Below are 22,298 nucleotides of genomic sequence, written 5' to 3'. Positions count from 1 at the left end.
GGATTTGCAGGCCCAAAATATATGTGAGTAAATGTCTAATTCACTCACAGTCACACACACACCCCACATACTGCCATATAAATACAAATCAGGCAGCTATAAATACAAATGGTGGCTATAAATACAAATTAGGCAGCCAGAAATGTACAGTGGTAAAAGAAAGGGAACTAAAAGAAGCTAAAGGACACCAATCTATTCTCCAGTTTTCCAAATCAGACAAGACCTTTCTGCAGTCAGGCAATATACTAACTAGGGAAGCAGATGAACAAAATCAAGATGAAAATGATTTCAATATAGAGACTGTGTCTGTGGCACTGGCAATTGATGACAAAGAAAAGCTGCCAGAACATGCATCATGTGACTCCAATCTAATGCTTGAATATAGTCAGGTAGTATCACCATTAGCACCACCACATTCAGCAGGTTTACAAGAAGCAGGAGAGAGTAGTGCTACACTATCTGATTCTTGACTTTTCAAAGATCTAGGCTTGTGGCCTGAAAACATAACAGAGTCTATCCGTCAAAAATTGTTCTATCTGGTGTGCTGACTTTTGAAGAAATGCGGAAGCTAGCAAAGTCAATGCCAAAAGATGTTGATGGGCATAATTTTCCTGAATTTCTTCTCAAATGTAAGACTTTAACAAGAGAGAAAAGATACCAAGAGACTGGATTGTCTGGAGTGCTACCAACCAAGCACTGTATTGTTTTCCAGGTCGGCTATTTTCTGAAGGGAGACTTAAACAACACAGTATGCTGGCAAAAAATGAAGAGTATCCACCAATTGTGAAAAAAATGGTGTAAACAATATAGTAAACTTCCTGAACATGAAAAGAGCATTGAACATAAAACTTGCTACTGCCAGTGGAAGCAATTACAGCAGTCATTGTGAGATGGACGTGGAGTGGACAGTGAGATCAAAAAACAAATATCAACAGAAGCTACAAGATGGAAAGAAATATTGGAAAGATTGTTGGATGTTACCTTATTTCTTGCTTCATGAGGTTTAGCATTCCAAGGAGATAATAATCTGATAGGTGACCCACACACCTGGGTAACTTTCTTGGACCTCTTGAGATTATAGCTTTCGGGGGGGGAGGGGGGAGCTAATTCATAATTTAGCAAGGAAAAAGGCCAGAAAAATAAAGCTTTCAAGTTAATTGGCCTAATTATAAAATGTTTGCAGTCACAGTGGTCCATTAGAATAAAAAAATCAAGACATTGACATTGAATATCTTTATAATAACCAAAAAGTTACAGAATAGTCAGCAAACTTGTAGGACTCTCAGGCTGGGTGTTAAAAATAGCAAAGGCATTTTTCAGAAATGTAGAATATGTAACAGTAATTTCAGAATTCAAACCTTTTTCATGGCTCATGAGATTGTATGTATGGGATGAGGGATTGTGGTATGTGTGGGAGGGGGCCTGTGTTACAAGTTTGTACTGGGCCCAAAAATGATGCTTGGGCCCTGCTCTCAGGAGGATAAAAGGGACATCCCTATGTATATAAACAAAGTGCTCTGCATGCCCTCTCTCCACACCTAACCCAATAAGGAAATGAAAAGCAGATGCTGATGCTACCTTTGTTGTAACACTGCCTTTCTCCTAGGAGTAAAACAACAAAAAGTTGATGTTTGTCTTGTTAACTAGGGGCCAGGCTAAGTGCCATCTTTAAATTTAAATGCTGTAAGAAAAAAAAGTATATGCACACACTTACCTAAGTTCCCTTCCCCTTCATTAGGCTCATCTGCACTTGCCTGGTGGGACTTGCTAGACTTTGGCAGATTCTCAAACAGGTCCTGGCTGACAGCATGGCTGGAGTCCCCTGTTGCGTCTCCCCCATCCCATTCTCCTCCTCATTGCTGTTCACAGCAGGGGTCTCTGTCTCAGACTCCCATGAGATCCACAGTGGTCTGCAGGTTGCTGGGGGGGGGGGGGGGGAGGAGGGGAAATCTCCGCCAAGTATGGTGTGCAGTTTCTTGTAGAAATGGTAGGTTGGTGGTGCAGCACCAGATCCATCATTGGCCTCCCTGGCCTTGTGTTATTCCTGGCAAGGTTCCTTTGCTTTCACACAGCTCTGCCACTGGTCCCTGTCACCCGCTTCGCCTGCATCCCCTGTGCAATCTGCATGTAGATGTCCACATTTCTACAGCTGGTCCGTAGCTGTGCCCAGGAAATCAAATACTTCCTGCCTACTTCAAGCAGGCCTGTGTCTAGTGCCTCTGTGTGCGTGGAGCTGGCATGGTCAGTTGGGCAATTGCATGTAACAAAAGTGAGCTGCGAGGTGTGTTTGCCAAGCTGGGCAATCAGGAAGAGGCATTTCAAAGACACCCAGGGGAGTTAAATGGAGGGCGTGGTTTGCAGCCTCTGTGACCCATGAACAGTGGAGTATAAAAATGTGACCAGGTTGGTCACTGTTGCAGCAAATGAGACATTGTGGTACAGCTACTGGAGGGCTTTTGGGGTCGACCTAAGTCATCCAGTGTCTACACTCGCTCTGCCTTGACCATAGTAGGTTAACCATGGCTCTATGCCATTCAGGCAGGTGTTTTTATTGTGTCAATATACTGGGGCGCTTACATCAGCCAGAGACAAATTTGAGTGTAGACACATGCACCAATAGGTCGATGCAAGATGACTTATATCGACTTGACTTCGTAGTGTGGACCAGGCCTAAGTACTCAGTGCCAGACAATCAAATTCACTTCACCTTGAAGTCACTAGAAGTTCTCACATTGATTTTGATGTTAATCATGTAAGAGGAACGCGCCTTGCAGTAGAGTTAAAACCAATGATGTCGGGAAGGTCCAAGGGGAAGAAACGTCTTCATCTCTGTTGTAATTTAGCTGCTTGCAGGGGTGTACACCAGGTTGTTCAGAAATCATTCACCACAGCATACAACCTAAAAAATACATGACACCCTGACATTATCCTGTCCGTTTCACAGTCAACCCTTTTTTTCAAAGCCCGGTTACTCTTTGGCAGGAGAAGACACAAAGACATGGCAATAATAAGGACATGGGATCTTTACTGGATTTGAATGGAATAATATCACTTGAGTGTGAATTAGTGAAGATTATAATTCACCACAGAGTGCTGACTGTCAAGGCAAAGTCTAGGGGCCTCTGCAGACAAGTCTCTCAGCATATGTTTGTTTGACCTCTGCACCCAGTTTTTAATTGCAGTTATCCAAGCGATAGCCTGAGATAAATTCATTCATCCCGTTTCCAGCGTAATCTAGATGATTGATATGTGGAGGGATTAGGAATGCAGGAGCAGAAGGGGGTCACATATTTTCCCTTACAGCTCCCCAACTATATGATAAGAGCATTGCATCGCTCAAGTGCTCTCTCAGTGAATTATTCAATTCCATTGCAAATATCTTCTGCATCCCTGCTTCCATGATGGCAAATTTTCCAGGCCTCCATCTCACGCTTCTGTATATACCTGAATTTTATACTGAGCAATGTAGCCAAGTTAATGGACCAAGTTAGTGTCTAATGACACTCAGAAAACTGAAGTGTTTCCAACTCCTTCAGCGAAAACAATACTCTTGCTATTTCTTTCTTTGTTATGCTGCATTCACTTCACATGCTGGTTTCTGTTCTCCCTGCACAATACACATACAGCCCCATTTGTTTTCTGTACTGTAGAGGAGAACTCTGTCTTTGCTATGATTCCTGTTTCTGCCTAGGTATTTCTGCATCCAATTACTATAACTGTGAAATCAGTGGAAGTTAGGCATCTCAACACCTCTGAGAATCTGAGTGCCTCACAAACATTAATAAATTCATTCTGAGGAGACAAGTACTATTGTCCGCAAGAATCAGAAATCCCACAGTATGGTATCTACAGAAAAGAACATGTTGCAGATGGGTTCTGAATATCCTTGGATGGCAGGCTACTTCGGGGGGACAGCCCTTTGCTAATGGCTCTCCACTGAACAGGTTTTCTAAAGCAACAAATTCTTCCCTCATCCTACCCACTCTGGATGCTGAAATCTGTGGGAGAGTGGCCCTATTGTCTGAACTGCCGAAGGCCCCCTGGAATGGGGCAGGGATGATGATTTCTCAGATGCCAGCTCCACGGTCACGGAGCTTTCTAGAGCTCCCTGTGTTCTGAGAACCGGTCAATCCCACCCATACTTAGTTAACCAGCAATGCAAATATGTGCCTCAGGATTTAGGGACATTGCCCTCCCCGCTAGTGTTATTTTGCTGTCAAAGGAGATTTGCTTTGTCACTGGCCTGTGTTAAGGTTTAAAATACCGAAGGGAAATGGAGACATTTCACACACTGTCCAGCTTGTAAATAAAAACCAGCCCGTGGCGTCCGACTCCATCTCCTACGCTTCCCACCAAGCTTGTCTTGTCTAACAGCTTGGAGTGTCATGAGGTGATTAATGGAGAGTTTATCATGTGGTAGAAATGGAGCGGGGGAGGTATTGGAGGCACTAGATCCTGGTGCTTCCATCTACAGTTATGTAGTCCATGAAGCCCATTCCTTTCTCTGTGAAGAGGAATATCAACCCACTGGGGGAATTCTTCACTTCCTTTGATCTGAGCCTGAAAGCAGCTGCACTTGCACCCTAGCTGGGGCAGTACCCCTGACATAAGGGGCCTCTCTGACAGCTTTTTAACCCCTCCCTCGCTGCCTGTAAAGGCCCTGATGTAGGAGCCATTTTAGGGGCAAGAGGGACTATGCCTCTATCTCAGCTATTCTGTAGTGCTGCAATGGCTCTAATGAGCCACTGCAGCAGGGGGCACAAGTTAGAGTAGCTCTCAGAGCTGCTATAACCCATGCCAAGGGCTGAACCAATCCCCGGCAGCTCCAGGACAGGGGAGGCACATTGCCACCCTGCACCAGGCTCTGTCCCGGTGCAGGAATAAATGTAGGCCTCTGACTGCATCTGTCTCAGCTCTTGCTCAGTTGCAATTGCTCAGATTCTTTACTAGAAGGTACCGATACAAAAGCACATTTGAAACAGAAGGCGCCTGTGTGACAGGATATCATATTATGAGAGGAGAGTGTATCCTAAGTCCTGACTCCCCCACCAGGAAATCTCATGTGGTAGAAAAGCAACACACTATGGGGCTGTCTGAAGCCTTCCTCTTAATAGCTCTGGCGGTTTCTTGCAGTTGTACATCGCAGGAACTCCCACCTCTAATCTTCTAGAGAGGCTGCTGCAGCTCCTTATAGAGACACTAGCTATTTATCTAGCTCACGCCTTTCCCACAAGCGTCTTCCTCTCGAGGAGCTCTTTAGTTGGTAGGGTGTGCAGAGTTCAGCTTCTGCTTTCAACCTAGCACAGAAATATCACGTTCCCTTTGACACACAGCATGAATTAGCATGAGTTTATTCCAGCTAATACTGCTGGGAAGGGCACCAAGGTGGAGGGAGGTTCAGGAATTTAGCCAAAGTCACATAGCATGTCAATCTGTGGTAGAACTGGGAACAGAACCAAGATCTCCTGATTCTCCCGCTCCGCATTATTCATTAGCTCACATTTCCTCTCTCTACAAGTCATTACAAATTTGGTAACGGTACACCCAGCCAGAAGAGAATACTAAGCTTGAATAAACCCCCCAAATAATGGGGGAAAAGGGCATCCCCGAAATAATGGGGAAAAAGGAAGCACAGAGCACCCTAACAAATCTGTTGAAGGAGAAAAAAGGACAAAAAACAGTATGTCCCTGAAGAGTAGTAACTCTGAAGCCATCCAAAACAAACAGTTTTAAGTTGTTGTTATTACTACTTATCACTTTGTGTTATGTGCAAGCCTGACAAGAAAGAGCTGGTCAGAAAAAAAAAAACTTCAACAAGAAAATTTTAACAAAAATAATTTTCACTGAAAATTGACAATCAAAAAATTGAAAAACAAAATTCTTTAAGTTTTCATTTGCTGAAAACTGAAAATTTTTTGTCTGAAAAATGAAAAAATTGAACACAGAAAATCCAGTAAAAAAAAAAATTAAAAAATTGTGGAAAGCAAAACAGTTTCCACAAAAAAATGTGTTTAGTTGAAAACCCGGTTCTCCATTGACATTTTTTTTTCCAGCCAACCCTACTGCAAAGTACTTAGTGGGAAACACAGGTCAGGTTGCCACTCCAATGAGCTTACAGTCTGAATAGTTTTAACTCTGATTAGTCCATGATGAAACACACAATATGCAAAAATGATGCAAAAATATGGAGATACAGAATACTTTATCAGTGCTAATAGGTCAAAAAATTAACCAACCAAACAATGACCCATTTGAAAAGTGCTACATCATAGACTGCAGCAATGTTTGTTGTCTGAGCCATGCTCCATCCCAAAATAGACCACAACTCTCTCAAACTGGGAATTATCATTGAAGGTAATTTTGAAACAATGGTTTCAAATGGTTTGTTGATAGGCAGTCCACGGTGCCACTGTTACCATTCCTTCATCTTGAATCCTGCATGGAAAAAACACGGAGACTAAACTGGATGTATCAGGAACACTGTTGCACTACCAGAGGGGAATAATCAGAGATCTCCTCACCCACTTTGGAACATCCATCACTTCGTACAGTTGCAGAGCAGCCCCCTAGTTTCTCCCCCCCCCCCCTGTGAGAAATGTGCTTTCACATTTGCCCTGCATTTGATCTGACCCAACCTAGTTCACACTGAGCTCTATGGGGTTCCACATCACTTCTCCCCTGTTCATTACAAAGTATAGCCAATCGCTTGATTACATTTGTAGAAGGTTATTAAGAACATTTGAGAGCCCAATTAACCAAACTTAGCCAACTTTGACAAATAAAAGACAAAGGAGTATAATACAAAAAGTAAAGAGTTCATACTTCACCAGTCCTTCTGGGAAGCAATTCTGGCAGTATCCAGTTCACCTTAAACAGAAGGCACGCTCTGAAAATATGCATTTACACTATTTAAAGTATGGTTGTTTACAAGTTAGAGAGCACGCTATACATCACCCAAAACTAAAACCCACCAATCAATTTTGGCCTTGCTTTTCTTGTATCAGCCTATATAGTGCCTTCCTTATCTTTTGTTCTGGATACTGCATTCCAAGTAGCAATTGGGCCGTGGAGGTACATCCCAATCTGTAGTAGTACACACCACTCATGCATCCTTGCCTTTGAATCTGCTACAGCCAAAGCTGACTTCGGCTTTCTAAAGTGTTATGGCTGAACAGCATTGTGGGAAAGGCATAATTTAATTTGGTTCACATAACTCCCACATGCTCTGTATGATACAATATTAATGAGGTTTGCACTATGCCTAAACATATTCGTAGGGCCTAACAGCATCTTTCAAGCACTGCACCATGAGCCAACTGGAGTCACTTTGCTTTTTGTCGCAGCTGAGAGCAGACTGCTTTCAGAGAGATACCAAGATGCTAATGCTATTCTGAGGCCAGTTCACAGGGAACTCTAGGTAGGTGTTGAGCAGACATTGCTGTCTCACATAAACACATTCACTAACCACATTCACACACCAGCTACTAACTATACCTGCACTACTCTAGCCCAAGAAGTGAAAGTCTCAGTCTCGGGTCTCCTACATCACATCTTATGGTGCTGTAGCCAGAGGATCAGGCCAGCAAATCAGATCCTTTCACATCTCACTACCAGCATATTAAAGTGGATTGACGCTGTCCTGAGCATTCCTAATTGACCAAACTAAGCAGTTAAAGTATAATTTCAGTGTGCAGAAAAATGTAACGGGCCTAATTCTTTCCTCATTTACTCAGATGTAAATCAGGAATAATTCCACTGATGTCAACAGAGTTCCACCAGCGTAAGCCCAGTGGAAGTGAGATCAGAACAGGCCAGAGGTCCCTTGTTACTCAGCTTTTCATATCCACTCCTGTGATGAGTTATGGTCAATAGAAACACATTTTCTTAGTGAAAAAGTTCTAAGCTCTGTTGAAGGAAGCCATGAACCTCTTCTGTTGCATAAGATAAATTTCATACTTTGAAGAACTGGTGTGTGAAATATAGCAAGAGAACTACTCAGAGATATGAAGAGATGAAACTGAACAGAGAAAAAATAAAAAATTGGGGAAAAGACAGTATATACTAGTAATGCTTCTCTATCACCTTATTCTTACCTGACTCACCTAAAGTTTATGTGCTTTGTTTGAGATGTCTGGTACTAAAACACTCTTTCTTCATCAGTGATAAGCGATAGCATAGGACAAGAGTTCCGTGCTGGGAGAACAAATTGGGCGATATCCAGAGAGATGGTTTCAGCTTGTTCCACAATCATAGCACTCTGCTGTAGGCCCAGGAAGCTACAATACAGAGCCACAGACAGGGCTGATGAAACATGTCTTAACTAGCCCCTCAAAATAGTTAAACAGCTTTGTAACAGCTGCTGAGCCAATTGCACAGGTATTTGCAACAAAGCCTTCCCTATAGGATTTAATGCCAGCCTTGTTCTGATGATGGTAACAAGCAATTGAGAAAAAGAAAGTCATGTGTCTTCTTTATGTATACAGTAAAGCAAGGAGGCTTTTTGGTGCTTTTAAGGACATATGCTGGGGTGGAAAGAGCAGTTTGATGGGACAAAACTTGCATAATTAGAAAGGATTAGACAGCATAGGCAGAAACAATGGGAGGGCTGCTACATGTGAATGGTACTGGAAACCACAGACTGGCTGTGGGCAATGGGAAATTACATTAAGGGTCACATTACCTTCAATGTGAGTCTCATGAGTGGGACTCAGGGCACAATTTGACCCTAAAAGGAGAATGGAATTTGAATGCTGAGACACTTACATGACCGTATCACTTACATATTTGTGGGGGGGAAAGCCACCTTGAGAGTTTGACCACGCTCCCATTTTTTTTTTTTTTACAAAGGCAGAGTTAACTGAGTCATTGGGAAAACAGAACTGCAAACATAAGTTTCACTTTTAAAAATCCTCAGGGCATGACGCCTGTGATTCCAAAGCAATATGAACACCATAGCCAGGGGTCTCTAAAATTAGGGTTCTAAAAACAGTTCAATAGTAAGTCCTCTTGAAATCATCACCAGTCTGTGCTAAGCCAAACGGCAAAGCCAGGCACTTCCTGAAAGAAATGAAATGTGTCCTACAGTTCATACTGTAGTCACTGCAGAAATTGCTTTAAAATACTTACTGGTGTGGAAGACAAGCCCAGGCTGATGTGTGTACATTCTCCTGCATATGGGGTCTGTTGGCATAATGAAGGTAGCTGAATGAGATGAAGCACCTTGCTCTCCTTTACCAAACCCCAAAGAGCTCACTAAGAAAGAAAATGTTCCAGTTTTGGCTCATCTTTAGCTATCATGAGAGCTAGAGCTCTGTAAAACTATAGTTAAAATAGCTTGTGTGGAGAAGGGGCACATGTAAAACACTGGCTTCACTTTCTGTTTATGGCAATCGAGCAACACAGCTCTACCTCACACCAGCAACTTGGGAGATCAACTGATCCCCTTACTGCTGCACTATTGTTAGTTTGCTTATGACTTACAGGTTGTGAAAGGCATGAGACAACTCAGGAGACACACTGGTGGGACACAGAGCTTCCTCTGAGACTCACAGTTCTTTCATCTCTTTTGCTAAGAACAGGCAAAATGTGAAAGGGTCAGAATTTGAGCTTGGGTAAACAAAGCTCTAAAGTTTACGTTTAAAACAGGGCCAGACACTGCACAGTAAAATGCACTGCAGGGACCATACCAGCCCTGGCCTAGAGGCCATGCTAGATGTCAGGAGGCCTTTACCATCTCCAATTTCTGAATTTTTAACTTGAGGATGCAAAACTGAGCTTAAATCTCACAAGAACAACCTCTCTTGGGATATTCTCACTCCCTACCCTCGATGAAACCAAGATATGGGAAGGGACATGGCAATGACAAATAATAGGTTGGGGGTGGGAGGGGACATAAATCAACCTATTGTGAGCCTCCACAATCCTTGGTTTTGGGGTTTTGTTTTATCCAGCCCAGCCTCACTCTTTGGATGGATGTGGTCTGTTTCATTTAACAAGGCACAGCCTAAAGCCATCCTGGTAATGATCACACTGAACAAGTTACTCTAACACGTAACACGGCCTTCCACTGAGGGAAAATTCATTCAGCAACATTAAAAAACGACAACCGCCACACAAAGAAAGACCAACTTTCTTCAAAATCTGCAGACAGTGATGTTGGCACAGTTTGACAGATGAGAGGCACAGAAGGGACAACTCTGCTCTACATCAAGTCTCGCAGCCAGGACTTGTTTTCTTGGCCTCAGTCCTCGATTTACTCCAGCCAGGCAGAACATCGTGGAAATAATTTCATTCATTCTGCTTTGCCGGTAGTGGCACACTGGGAGCTGAAACCTTACACTTGCCATGTCCGCCAGTAGATATCAGTTAAAAGAAATTCACTGCTGTGTTAATTCAGTCTAATGGGAGAAATACTTTACCCTCATGATGGGGGCAGGACATCTCTAACTAGAACTTGGTGGAAATATTTTAATCAAAAACTAATTTAGATTTAAAATGGCTTATTGTCCAAAACAAAACAAAGTGGAAATTTTTATTTTTTGACGAAATTTTCCAGTTTCCTGAGGGAAAAAGTGTTTTTGATCAAAAACACTTTTGAAAAATTGAAATTTTTTGCTGAAACCCAAAGTTTGTTTTTAGCAAAAGCAGTTTTTTGAAAATCGAAACGTTATTTAAAAAAAAAAAAAAAAAATTTTGTGGGGGGAAAAGGAAAGAAAATCTGCCCCACTTTCTCATCAAAAAATCTTGTGAAAATATTGCTGCACCACTGTTCCCTTATGTCTAATATGTTGTGAAAGCATTTTCCCACCACTCAGCGTAGTTAGTTTAAGCACAGAAATGGAAGGGACCTCAATAAGATATCCAACATAGTAACATCCAGGAGTTAGAACATGAGCCACGTCCAAGGACCCATGTAGTTCACTAGGTGTTTCCAAGGGGCTAGCCTTGTCCTGAAGACACAGACCAGTAGAACTAGCTGCTCCATGGAGGCTAATTTATCCCAATTCAGCAGATTCAAATACCAGCAACGCTGAGTCAGCCCTTCATTCTTTGCAGGAACTTATTTTGGATAAAATGTTAAAATCCAAAGCCTTGGGCGCACTTTCATGACAATATCATACAGAAGATCCCATAAAGTGTGTGTTCTCCCTTTGCCAAGATTTCTTTTCCCCTCTACTACCATGAAGGCTGCCACCTTCCACCCCCAGTGTGGCTGTATGTCATTGGTGAGTTATCTATATAAAGTACTTTGAGATGGAAGAGAAGATAACATTAACATTACTGCAAATAATTATCTCACTCAAGTTCAAGGCAAACTGTTATAAAAGCAAATGTTTACATTAATTTTTTGCTTGGCTCATTTTTGTTTAAGTAGTTGCTTCCTGTGTGTGTTGGGAATTAATAATTTGTGAAGGGGAAGATGGTGTTAATAGAGAGCTTAAAATGAATACAGTGATGCTTAGCTATTAGTAGTTGAATGCCTTTGCCAGAAACCAAAAGCACAGTTATCCACACTGTAGGGTAGTACCAACTTATATACTTCAGGACAGGAGTTTTTAGAAGCTTGATCTCAATTCAAACCACTTGTATTGATTGGGATTGAACCATGAAACTTGTATTTATATTGGTTATTTATTGGCTATCAAATTATGTTTAGGCTGATTTATCATACACAGGACTAATGTCTAGTGGGTTTCTGATTGTTTATACAGCTAATTGAGAGTGTTGTTATTGCCAAGAAGGCTAATAGCATATTGGGCTGCATTAGTAGGAGCATTGCCAATAGATCGAGGGAAGTATTTATTCCCCTCTATTCAGCATTGGTGAGGTCTTATTTGGAGTACTGTATCCAGTTTTGGGCGCCCCACTACAGGAAGGATGTGGACAAATTGGAGAGAGTCCAACGGAGGACAACAAAAATGATCTCATGAGGCTGGAGCACATGACTTATGAGGAGAGGCTGAGGAAACTAGGCTTATTTATTCTACAGAAGAGAAGAGTGAGGGGGGATTTGATAGCAGCTTTTAACTACCTGAAAGGGGGGGTCCAGAGAGGATGGAGCTAGGCTGTTCTAAGTGGTGGCAGATGACAGAACAAGGAGCAATGGTCTCAAGTTGCAGTGGGGGAGGTTTAGGTTGGATATTAGGAAAAACTTTTTCACGAGGAAGGTGATGAAGCACTGGAATGGGTTACCTAGGGAGGTGGTGAAATCTCCATTCTTGAGGTTTTTAAGGCCCTGTTTGACAAAGCCCTGGCTGGGATGATTTAGTTGGTGTTGACCCTGCTTTGAGCAGCGGGTTGGACTGGATGACCTCCTGAGGTCCCTTCCAACCCTAATATTCTATGAGAGCCATATAAACTGTCAGAGCTCTAATTTCTTCCATCAGCTGACACAGATAAAACAGAAAGGGAATTTCAAGGGACTAAATGCAGGAACTAACAGTAAACCAGGCCTTCATGCTCCTGCTAAGGCAAATACAACAGTGTAATTCAGCTACAGTTAAGACCCAAACAAACACCTATGCATTTGAAGTAGCATTGGAGTTACCAGCCCTGTACCCTTGAATGTCTAGAACAAATGTTTGGTTTAGAACTGATTGGGAACTTTCTCTCAATCTTTTTTTATGTGGTTACCATAAAATCAAAACTTTTTGTGGGTAATTTTTGATTTTGCTGAAATTTTTTGATTTTCCATTGGGAAAATAAAAATGAAATATTTTGTTTCCCAGCTCTAAACAGTTTGGTTTATTGAACTGTATTTAAATGTTTTGTGTCAGGTCAGTTACACAGAAATCTGTGTCCACAGGAGCTACCATAGTGCCTCATGGGAGTTGTAGTTCAACTGCCTTATGACTCTATTCATCTGTTGGCCAGGCTCCCTGGAAAGACTACATCTTTCATAATGCACTTCCATCTGACCTCTGCTGAACCATCATAGGAGTCCAATGACTGTGATGTGTGTAGTCTGGCTACAGAGCCTTACCCCTAGAGGAGAATAGGGACATGCAGCACCCGAACTCAACTAGATCGCCTGAGAACTTTGGCTTTTAATGTTCCCTTTCTGCGCTGCAAGATTCACCAGTCCCCTTTTAGCTACATGACTTTTTTTTTTCCCCTTGTAAATTTAACATGTTTATAAATAAAATAAATAAATAAAATTGGGGCCCACAGTTATCCAAAATTAACAAGTAGAGGGGGTTGAAAAGTGAAAAAAGAAAAGCATATCAATTTTGGGGTCTTTTGGGGTCTTTATTTTTCAAAATTTTGATGTAAAATTGAGTATACTATCACCCTGATTAATGCAGCTCTAAATTGGGGTATTGAATGTGCTACAGTCTATCACTGGGCAGTTGTCAGAGATGGCAGATTGGAATAACAACCTCACCTCCTGGGCCAATTCTTTGCTTAGCCCATCCGTAAAGCATTAGAAATGCTGCAACTAGATCTTGTAAAGCACTGAGCATCTTTATCTCCCCCTGGCTTCAAGAAGCACCGAGGGTGCTGTCTGCCGCATTGTTTTCAGTACCCGGCAGGTTCATGCTTCAGACTTCTAAGGTACCTCAGCTATTAAATCATATCATTTTTATAAAACTGAAGTATGCCAAAACCTGGTCATTTATTTATTTATTGTCTCCTACATGGAGGAAAAAGTTGCAGTGATCCCTGGTAAAACATGCTCCCTCCAGAAGAGACAACAGCTGCTCAGTTTCTCAGCTATTTTCAGCACTGCCTCTGTGTGGGAGTCATGTTCTGAGACATGTTTATGTGGTTTAACACTTTCAAGTAGTTCTTGTTCCACACTAGGCTCAGCGGTTCTACAGTTCCTAGGGTCAGTAACTACGCTTCTTATTTCTGGCACCCAGCCTATCTGTTCAGCCCAGTTGCAGACGGTTTTCATGAAAGGCCCTGTCCCACATAAAGTGTCGGGGGAGGGGTTTTTCTGGATTATTGGCTAAAAGACAGTCAAAAGCTCTCTCCTTAACCAGATTCAGATTCTTTGGCAGCCAAATGAGCAGAGATGTTTCTCCCTCTCCAATGATGGATATTTCTAAAAATATTCAAATGTTTATGTAAGCCCTGGGAATTAAATAACATTCTTAATTTATCATTATATCATAATATAATAATAATAAAACAGATGTTTAGAGAACAATGCATGTAGTAATGTAATACGTGAACAGAGAAATGTTGTGTTGCTAAGTTACTGGTGTCAGACCCTGGATTCAATTCTCACCTCTGCAACAGACTTCCTGATGATTGCTTGGTCAAGTCACTTGATTGCTCGGTGCCTTGGTTTCCTGGTCTGTATGATGAGGATAATTCTTCCATATCTCACAGGGGTACCATGAGGAGAAGTTCATTAAAGTTTGTGAGGTGTTTAGATATGATGGTGATGGAGACCATCCTATAAGCACCTTTCTAGAGTAACCCTAAAAAGGTAAATAGAATCCACGTGTCACCAACAGTTCATCAGATAGGCCAAGAACTAAATGAGCCCTGGAGACTGATGTAGCCTCTTACCCTGACATGGTGCTTCCAGGACAGCTTTGTGCTTTGTTGGGGCAGCATGGAGGAAGCTGGCTGCCACGTGCGCTGTCAGAAGAGGTCTCTAGGGCTGTATATCAAATACCCGTTTAAAGAGCATTCTATTCTCTTATAATGGTACATCCTGACATTTGACGTGCCTGAGTAATTCCTGTTCTGAGTGACTAGCTGCCGACAAGCACATCTTAAGGCAAGACAGAGGCCAGCACTCCTCCATTTTCTCAGAGATCCACCCTACTAATGGGCTGGTGGGAAGCATTCTCTTTGGAGTTACCCAGCTCAGCATCAGTAGAAGCTGGGATGAGAGGGATGGAGGCTAAAAATCTCCCTGAATTTTTCAGACCTACTCTCAAAGAGTTTGTTGAGGCTCCTTACATACACACTCCTTACACTGAGCCATTCCTCCCCAGTTTGCCTTGCTTTGCAGTGATCATGCTTAAAGACGGCTAGAAAACTCGATACTGCGAGCTAGAAAAGGTTTCTGCAGTATAGGCAGTATTTTCCAAGGAATCCTGAAGTACCATAACCAGCACAGAACTGCCTCAGAGCTCTGAGTATTATGACATTATGCAATTGCACAAATGGCCATGTAATTGAATTAATTTTAAACTATCACATCACTTTGCACAGGTTCTAAGACAGTTCCTCAGCTGATGCAAATTAATGTGGCTTCATTCACTTGAGCGCAGCTACTGCATGGTAATTTACACCAGCGAAGGATCCGACCCTTTAAATCTCTAGTCCTAATATGGTGAAGAAAACCTTCAAAATAGGAGCCAAATGTACCCAGATACATATTGAGGTCTGCTTGAAGTCAGATGTTCTGGTTCATCTCTATGGGGGTCTTTCTCTGAAGCCCAGTAATGACAATTCAAATGGCCACATTATTTCACTGTTGATCTATTTAGGGGAAATGTAGAATCCACGTACTTATTTGTTGGTTTTGGATCCCTGCCCTGGAAAACCCATTGTCTAATTCAAGGTAAGAAGTAATTAATATAACAAAAATAGAAGGAGTGAGGGTAGGAGTCATGGGAGCATGCAGTCAAATCAGACAATGCACAACCTGAATGCCCAAACATTATTTTACTTTAAAAAAAAAAAAACCTCTCGGGCCTGCTTCTTTTCTTCTTTGCACACCATTTTTATTCCCTGATTGTTCCCATTTCTTTTACCTTTACATTTTAGTTGAACACATGCCTGTTCCTAGGTCAGGTGAGCACAATGAGCCGTCTCAGAGCAAAATTATCCATAAGCTTTTAAACTGTCCCAACCTCCCTTAAACAGGCAGATGCTGGACAGCTCACTCCTTCACTGCAGGGCTGTGGCCCTGAAGGTAAGAAACGACTTTTCAAAGATAAGTGGTGGACACAAATCCACCCGCACGCTCCAGGTGCTGCATCCTTTATCGGCTGCTACTAACTACATTCAAGCACTAGAGAGTACACCCTGGAAATCCGCTAACCTGGCCCACCCTTGGGCCTGTCTGCTTCTGCCCGTTTCAGAACATCCGCAGACCTCATAGGAGCCGGATGTGGCTTCTTGTTTTTGAGGTAGGTGGTGAGTGTGTCCAAAGGTCTCAGTTCAGTTAACAGCGCTGCCTGCTTCATGAGCACATGAATCAGTTTGCCAGCTGCAAGCAGTGTCCTTACTTGACTAAAATAGCTCACAGTTACTCCCCAAAGGGCTACCCAGCACAGACCCAAAACCAAACACACACACACTTTCCAGTTCAGCAGTGCAGAGACTGGCTAATTCACACAATCTTGCTCTTGGCCACAGTTCTCATAAACCTTCATTTCTTAACAGTGCGCCCACTCTCACCTCTTGGGTTTTCCCATACGGATCATTTTTTAAATCCATTATTTGCCCTTCTCCCTCCCCTATTTGTCACTGATTTACACCTTTAAACACTGGAGGGTATCGAATATTTTTAACACACTTTGGGTGGGGAATAAGAAATAGGAAGCAAGCACTGAGGAGAGACACATGCAGATGATTGGATACTCTTTCCTCAGATCACACCGCCAGTGCTTGTTTATGGTAGATATCTGGATCTTTAGGGCACGCAAGATACTGCTATTATTATTTACCCCTTATTATATGTAATCAATCAATACCACTGTGGGGTAGGGAAGTATTATTATCTCCATTTTACAGATAGGGAAACTGAGGTAAGGGGGGGCATTAAGCGACTTGTCCAGTGCAAGGGCAGGAGTCGTTGTTAGGGTCTGTTAGAACTCTGTAGTTCCTCTTCCCTGTCCTTTTCTCAGGGCCAGACCACTAGCGCACGTTCTGTAGTGACCATGCTAATGTTAAGCAGAGTTATGGCAAAATGATGACTAGAAGCTGAAGGAGAAGCCTCCTGGGCATCGTCTTCATTCCCCACTTCTGTACTGGCACTGCTTATACAATCAATACCTAGCGCAAGGAAAAACAAAGCAACGTGGCTCCAAACCAAGGGAGACGCGAATAAGGACTAAGCCAGCAACAAGCCAGAATAAAGCGAGAGAAGCCAAGACTAAAACGATCTCTGCTACAATGCTAAGAGGGTTGTGAGTCTGAGAAATTGGCAAGCAGTGCTAGGAGTACATTCCTGGTCTACCATAAATGTACCTCTTTTCAAAGATAATGTCTCCACGTCTTTCCCTCTTCCACCCTGCCCTTCCCCTCCCATCTCCTTTCTGCCAAGTGGGCTAAGGCTACAGAACCTAGATGCCTGTGTGGAGAATGAGGGAGTTAAGTGCAGTATTTTTAATAAACATCACATATCCCCCAGGTTCTGTTTGGCTGGCAGGCGGGATAGTCAAGAGGCTGTTAAAGGAGGAAGCAAACAGGAAAAGACAAAACGGCGAAGATAAGGCTCCTTAAAGGAGCAATGGGGAGAGCCTCTGCTTGGTTCTCAGGAGGCTGGCATGGTTTACTATTCCTCAAAGCCCCTGAGAGCAGTGGATCAAAGGGGAACCTGAGCCTTAAAGCAGCGGGCCTCAGGAAAGAGGGATGGAGGTGCTTCAGGAGCGTCAGCAAGAGCAACCAGGCTGGCAAGGAGGCATTCAGAGAAAGAGGGCATGCTGCGAGCAGGACAGTTTGCTCAGCCCAGCCACAGATGAGGTGAGACGGAGCGAGAGGAAACTTACAAAAGAATTCAAGAAAAGACTTAGGGCAAGTCTACACTACAAAATTAAGTCAACCTAAGTTACATCAACGTACATCCACCTCAGCAATTAAATTGCTTTTGCACGTCCAGTCCTTGTGTCGGTGGTGCACGTCCTCACCAGCGGCACTTGCACTGATTTACCCCCGGGTGTACACAAGGGGGAGAGGGGGGCAAGCAAATGCCCAGGCCCCTCCAGTAACGGTCGGGGGCACAGAACAACTCCAGCCCTGGGGTGGTGGGGAGTGATCTTCGCCCGGGGTGGGGGCATGAAGGGTGAACTCCTGCTGGGCTGGGGTGGGTGGGAGGAGGGAAGAGCAATCTCCAGCCGGGGCAGTGGGAGAGGAAAGCAAGCAGAAAGAGTGAGCTCCAGCGGGGGCCTTGGGCACAGAACATGCCCCTTCAAAAGGGGTCAAATTTAAATTTCTCTGCACACCCTTGGATTTAACGGTCAGTGTGGGACATTGTGGGATTGCTCCTGAAAGGCAGTAACAGTTGATGTAAGCAATGCAGTGTCTACACTGACACTGCCTCGACTTAACCACATCAACCTCAGCGCGCTACACCTCCCGTGGAGGTGGAATTATGAAGTCAGTGGAGTGGGCGAGTTACATCAGTGGGAGATACATTTTAGGGAGATGCTTACAGAATGAGGTGGACATAAGTTGCCTTACATTGACCTAACTCTGTAGCATAGACCAGGCCTAAGTGGAAATAAGGAGAAATGCGCTCATAGAACTTTATGGTTTTATCCCCTTTGTGAAGAAGCTGTGTCTGAGTCACTTTACGCAGGGTGCTCTCACAAGTCTCTGGAGATAAAGGCCTTCAGGGGCCAAACTCGGTTGGGTCTGTGGGGTTAACCTGGTTGGACACCAGTGAGTGCTGCCACCCAGAGATCCAGTTCGAGAGTGGTGGGACCCCAGAGTTCTACCGAGAGGGAAGCCACGGCCTGTCACCTGAGGGGTGCACTTAAAATGGAGTCTGAAGTGCGGCTCACCCTATAACAATTACACAATGAAATATCAACCCCCAGGATGGATTCTTGTCCTCATCTTGCTTGCAAGCCTTGATCATCTTCTTAACTGAGGTAGTCCAGTTGGCCCAAACCAGTCCCAGAAGATGGCCTTCCAACAGCAAACAGCTATGAGGTGTCTCCTCTCTTTATGCTAACCTACACCCTCCTTTCACCACTGATTTTCTCTCTCTTTCACCTCTCTCTCTCCACACTTGCACCACCGGATTTGCAAATATGTGCGTAACCTTACTACATTATTACACACAAACACAACTCATTGTCACCCCTAAAACAACCCTGGATGCTGGCAGGCCACATTTATGCATGGACTCACTGTCAAGCTAGCAGCAGAGAGCCAAAACTCAGAGGTGATAAAAGATACCCAACATTAAGGGGTGTGACTGATGTGTGTGCATGTATTTAAATTATATGCCCCTGGGGAGGAAGGGTAAGGCCTATAGCAGGAAAAAAAACGAGAGTAAGAAGGTGCGAGATAAACCAGAACCCCCATACTTTATGTTAGCAACCTACAGAAAAATGTCTCTTCTGCCACAACCAAACTCTTCCACCCTTTCAGAATGTGTACTACACTAATTTGCATCCACAAATACTTGCTTACACTATCCTTTATGCCATCTCTGAATTGAGACCAGAGCCGCATTATTGCTATTCATTATGTCCAAGCTGCATTATTGCTATTCATATTGCTACAGTACAAGAATTATCCAACCATTCAGTAAAACAGCGAGAGTCCTGTGGCACCTTAAAGACTAACAAGTTTATTTGGGCATAAGCTTTCATGGGCAGAAACCCACTTCGTGAGATGCATGAAGTGGAAACTTCAGTTTGGGAGGCCAGTTCAGTGTTTGTTCTGCCACTGTACAAACGTCTCCCTCCCATTCAGCATCTGTTAGAAGCGCACACACTCTCTGAAGCTTGGGTCAAGTCACACACACTGCCATTTCTAACGCAGCTCGGAAGTGATGTTTACCAAGTTACTGTGTAGCAGCAGAGATGTAAAACTCAAGACACACAAAACTGTGGTTGAGGCAGGGAAGCCCCAGACTTTCCTGTTCATGCTAAATTCCTCTGCTCAGCAACAGAAAAATGTTATTAATCAGTGGAGTCTTTGAGATTGCAAGGGCATGTAAACACAGAAAGACTCCCTCTAGCAGTGAAAACATCAGGAGTCTTTCCAAGAGTAACCTAGTTACCAGAGCCCTGAACCAGGATTCAGAGGACACAGGTTCTATCCCTGGCTGAGCCACTGGGTTATCCTGGGCAAGTCACTTCACTTTGCTGTGCCTCAATTTCTCCATCTGTAAAATGGGTCTGATGACACTGACCTCATTTGTAAACAATGTATTTCTTGGGGCTAAATGGAAAGAGTCATGTAAAAGTGGCGTTAGGCGATGCTGCACTGCTGGAAATGTGATTTTTTTTTTAATGAGACAGAACCAAGGTTTTCGCCTCAGTTGGTCACTACAGATCCATATAGCATTTTCCCTCCCAAAAGCAGGGGTCTGAGCCTCTGTTTACATTGAGATTTCTGGCCCAAACTTCCAGCATTAGTAACCTTAAGATCAGTTTCAGCTGATGACAGGTTTTCTGCATCATGTTGATGCAAAAGTGTTAGCTGACCCAGCATTGATAATTAAATCAGGAGTTACAATGCTGTCTGCACTGGCCTCTCATTGTTAGCATTTCTAAAATCAGTTTAACTCAACTGATGTTAGCAACCATGGGGATTTTTCATATGGTTTCCCAGCATAGACAAGGTTTTAGTGCCAAGGCTAAATTCCAGCTTGAGTAATTATATTCTGCCTGCCTACATTCCCTTGCAGTTTCAGTATGTGATCCTTCTAGCCTGAGCATCTGACAACAGTTGCTGTGTGCTGTTTAACAGCTGGTGTGTTTCACCCCAGAGGTGGCTATGTTTCAATGGTTGGTGAAGTGAACCTGGCATTGCTCATCAACACCTTTACCATCAGTTATCAACTGGATACTACATATTTTTCTACCCCGGGAATAGGGAATATGCTGCAATCTCAGTGACTGTGCGGGGACAGCCCTTGGTAACTCTTTACCTTTTAAGAGTGATCAATATATATTGCAGTGTATGCTACACCAACTAATGCTAGTCTTAGCCTCTCTAAATAAACTTTGGGTCAGATCCTTACCGCACTGAGATCCACAGAACAAAGGAGTTTTGGGGGGAGGAAGGGAGAAAGGGGCATTGGACAATTGGTTATAGCTCCCTGTTTCTTCGGTCTGACCTCCAATGGCTGCAGCTCCAGCTGCTGTAGATTATGCCATTTTAGTTTGGTTCCTAAGGGGTGACTACACCAGCTGAAAATTGGTGGACCTCCACCGCCTGACATGCCCCCTACTCCAAGCGTGTGTATGCGGGGGGAAGGGCGGGATGGAGGAGGAGGAGGGAAGGGGTTGTTGAGGTCGGACCAGGATGAATTGTCAGAATTCCCAGCTATGGCCAGATTCCAACTCCTTTGTACTGACACTCTTTCTTAAAAAGTGGGATTTTAATACATTTTCTAAAGAATAAACACAACAGACCCCTTCCAGAGTAACAACAAAGGTTAAATGGCTCGAAAATAAACTCCCCCTCTCTTGTAAATCAAGGAAAACACTATTTAGTGTCTCTCCCTTTTCCTTGTCTCATCTCTGGCCTTCAGCCAGCTGGAGTCGTTCAAGGAAAATTCAAGGGTCTTGCTATCAAAACACAGATAAATATTGTGTAGACAGAGAATTGTTTACAGAAAGGCTATATAAATAAGTTAAAGAACTGAACATAAGAATGGCCATACTGGGTCAAATCAATGGGTCCATCTACCTCAGTGTCCTGTCTTCTGACAGTGGCCAGTGTCAAAGGCCTCAGAGGGAATAAACAGAATAGGGCAATTTCGAGTGATCCATCCTCTGTTGTCCAGTCCCAGCTTCTGGCAGTTGGAGGTTGAGGGACACCCAGAGCTTGGGCTTGCGTCCCTGACCATCTTGGTTAATAGCCGTTGATGTACCTATCCTCCATGAACACAGCTATGCTTTTGGCCTTCACAACTTCCCAAAGCACCGAGTTCCACTGTTGACTGTGTGCTATGTGAAGAAGCGCTTCCTTCAATACCAAATATCACTGACGTTATTCAGTACTAATACTAAAAAGGACATTGTCCCCACTGAAGGTCTATATTATTTTTTAAAGTTTAGTTTAATGCTAATCCTATGGTCAGGTATTGTCTGAACTAACTAGCCCACTAGAAATGAACTTGAAGGGGGGCTGCCCTATCATGTTTTTTATAGTTTGAAAAAATGGCAAAAAAGTTTGCAACTTTTTTTCAAGATTAATTAGTAGTTTTTCAAAATTTTGTTAATTATTTTTTTAAAATTGACATGTTCAAACCAGGTCTACATTTGGTCAAAAACTTTAACAAAAATAAATAAATAAATAAATCCGTATAAAAATTTAATTGAATTACTTTTGAGTTCCCCTGCCCACACACATCTAAAATCAAAACTGAAAATGAAATGAAAAATTGAAACGTGCAGGATTCCAACAAGTTCTAGTGAGTT

At 43.1% G+C, this 22,298-nt stretch overlaps 2 long non-coding RNA genes across 3 annotated transcripts in view; both read right to left on the bottom strand.

The window, feature by feature from the left end:
• Positions 1–22,298, bottom strand: part of LOC137165311 (uncharacterized) — a 48,363-nt gene that overhangs the window by 1,265 nt on the left and 24,800 nt on the right. Inside the window, exon 2 of one of the 2 annotated variants that reach the window (XR_010923325.1) lies at positions 1,715–2,899. This is a non-coding gene — a long non-coding RNA (uncharacterized lncRNA). The remainder of the gene's footprint in view (positions 1–1,714; positions 2,900–22,298) is intronic. The other variant, XR_010923326.1, reaches the window with a different exon arrangement.
• Positions 5,954–8,240, bottom strand: LOC137165312 (uncharacterized). Its single transcript, XR_010923327.1, has 3 exons — positions 8,103–8,240; positions 6,823–6,886; positions 5,954–6,435 (listed from the first exon to the last, which is right to left on the bottom strand). It is a non-coding gene; the product is annotated as an uncharacterized lncRNA (long non-coding RNA).

Source organism: Emydura macquarii, unplaced genomic scaffold (genome assembly GCF_026122565.2).
Source record: "Emydura macquarii macquarii isolate MOO-44397 ecotype Brisbane River unplaced genomic scaffold, CSIRO-AGI_Emac_v2 contig_2768, whole genome shotgun sequence".
Classification (NCBI taxonomy): domain Eukaryota; kingdom Metazoa; phylum Chordata; order Testudines; family Chelidae; genus Emydura; species Emydura macquarii.
This window is presented reverse-complemented; position numbering and strand designations above follow the sequence as displayed.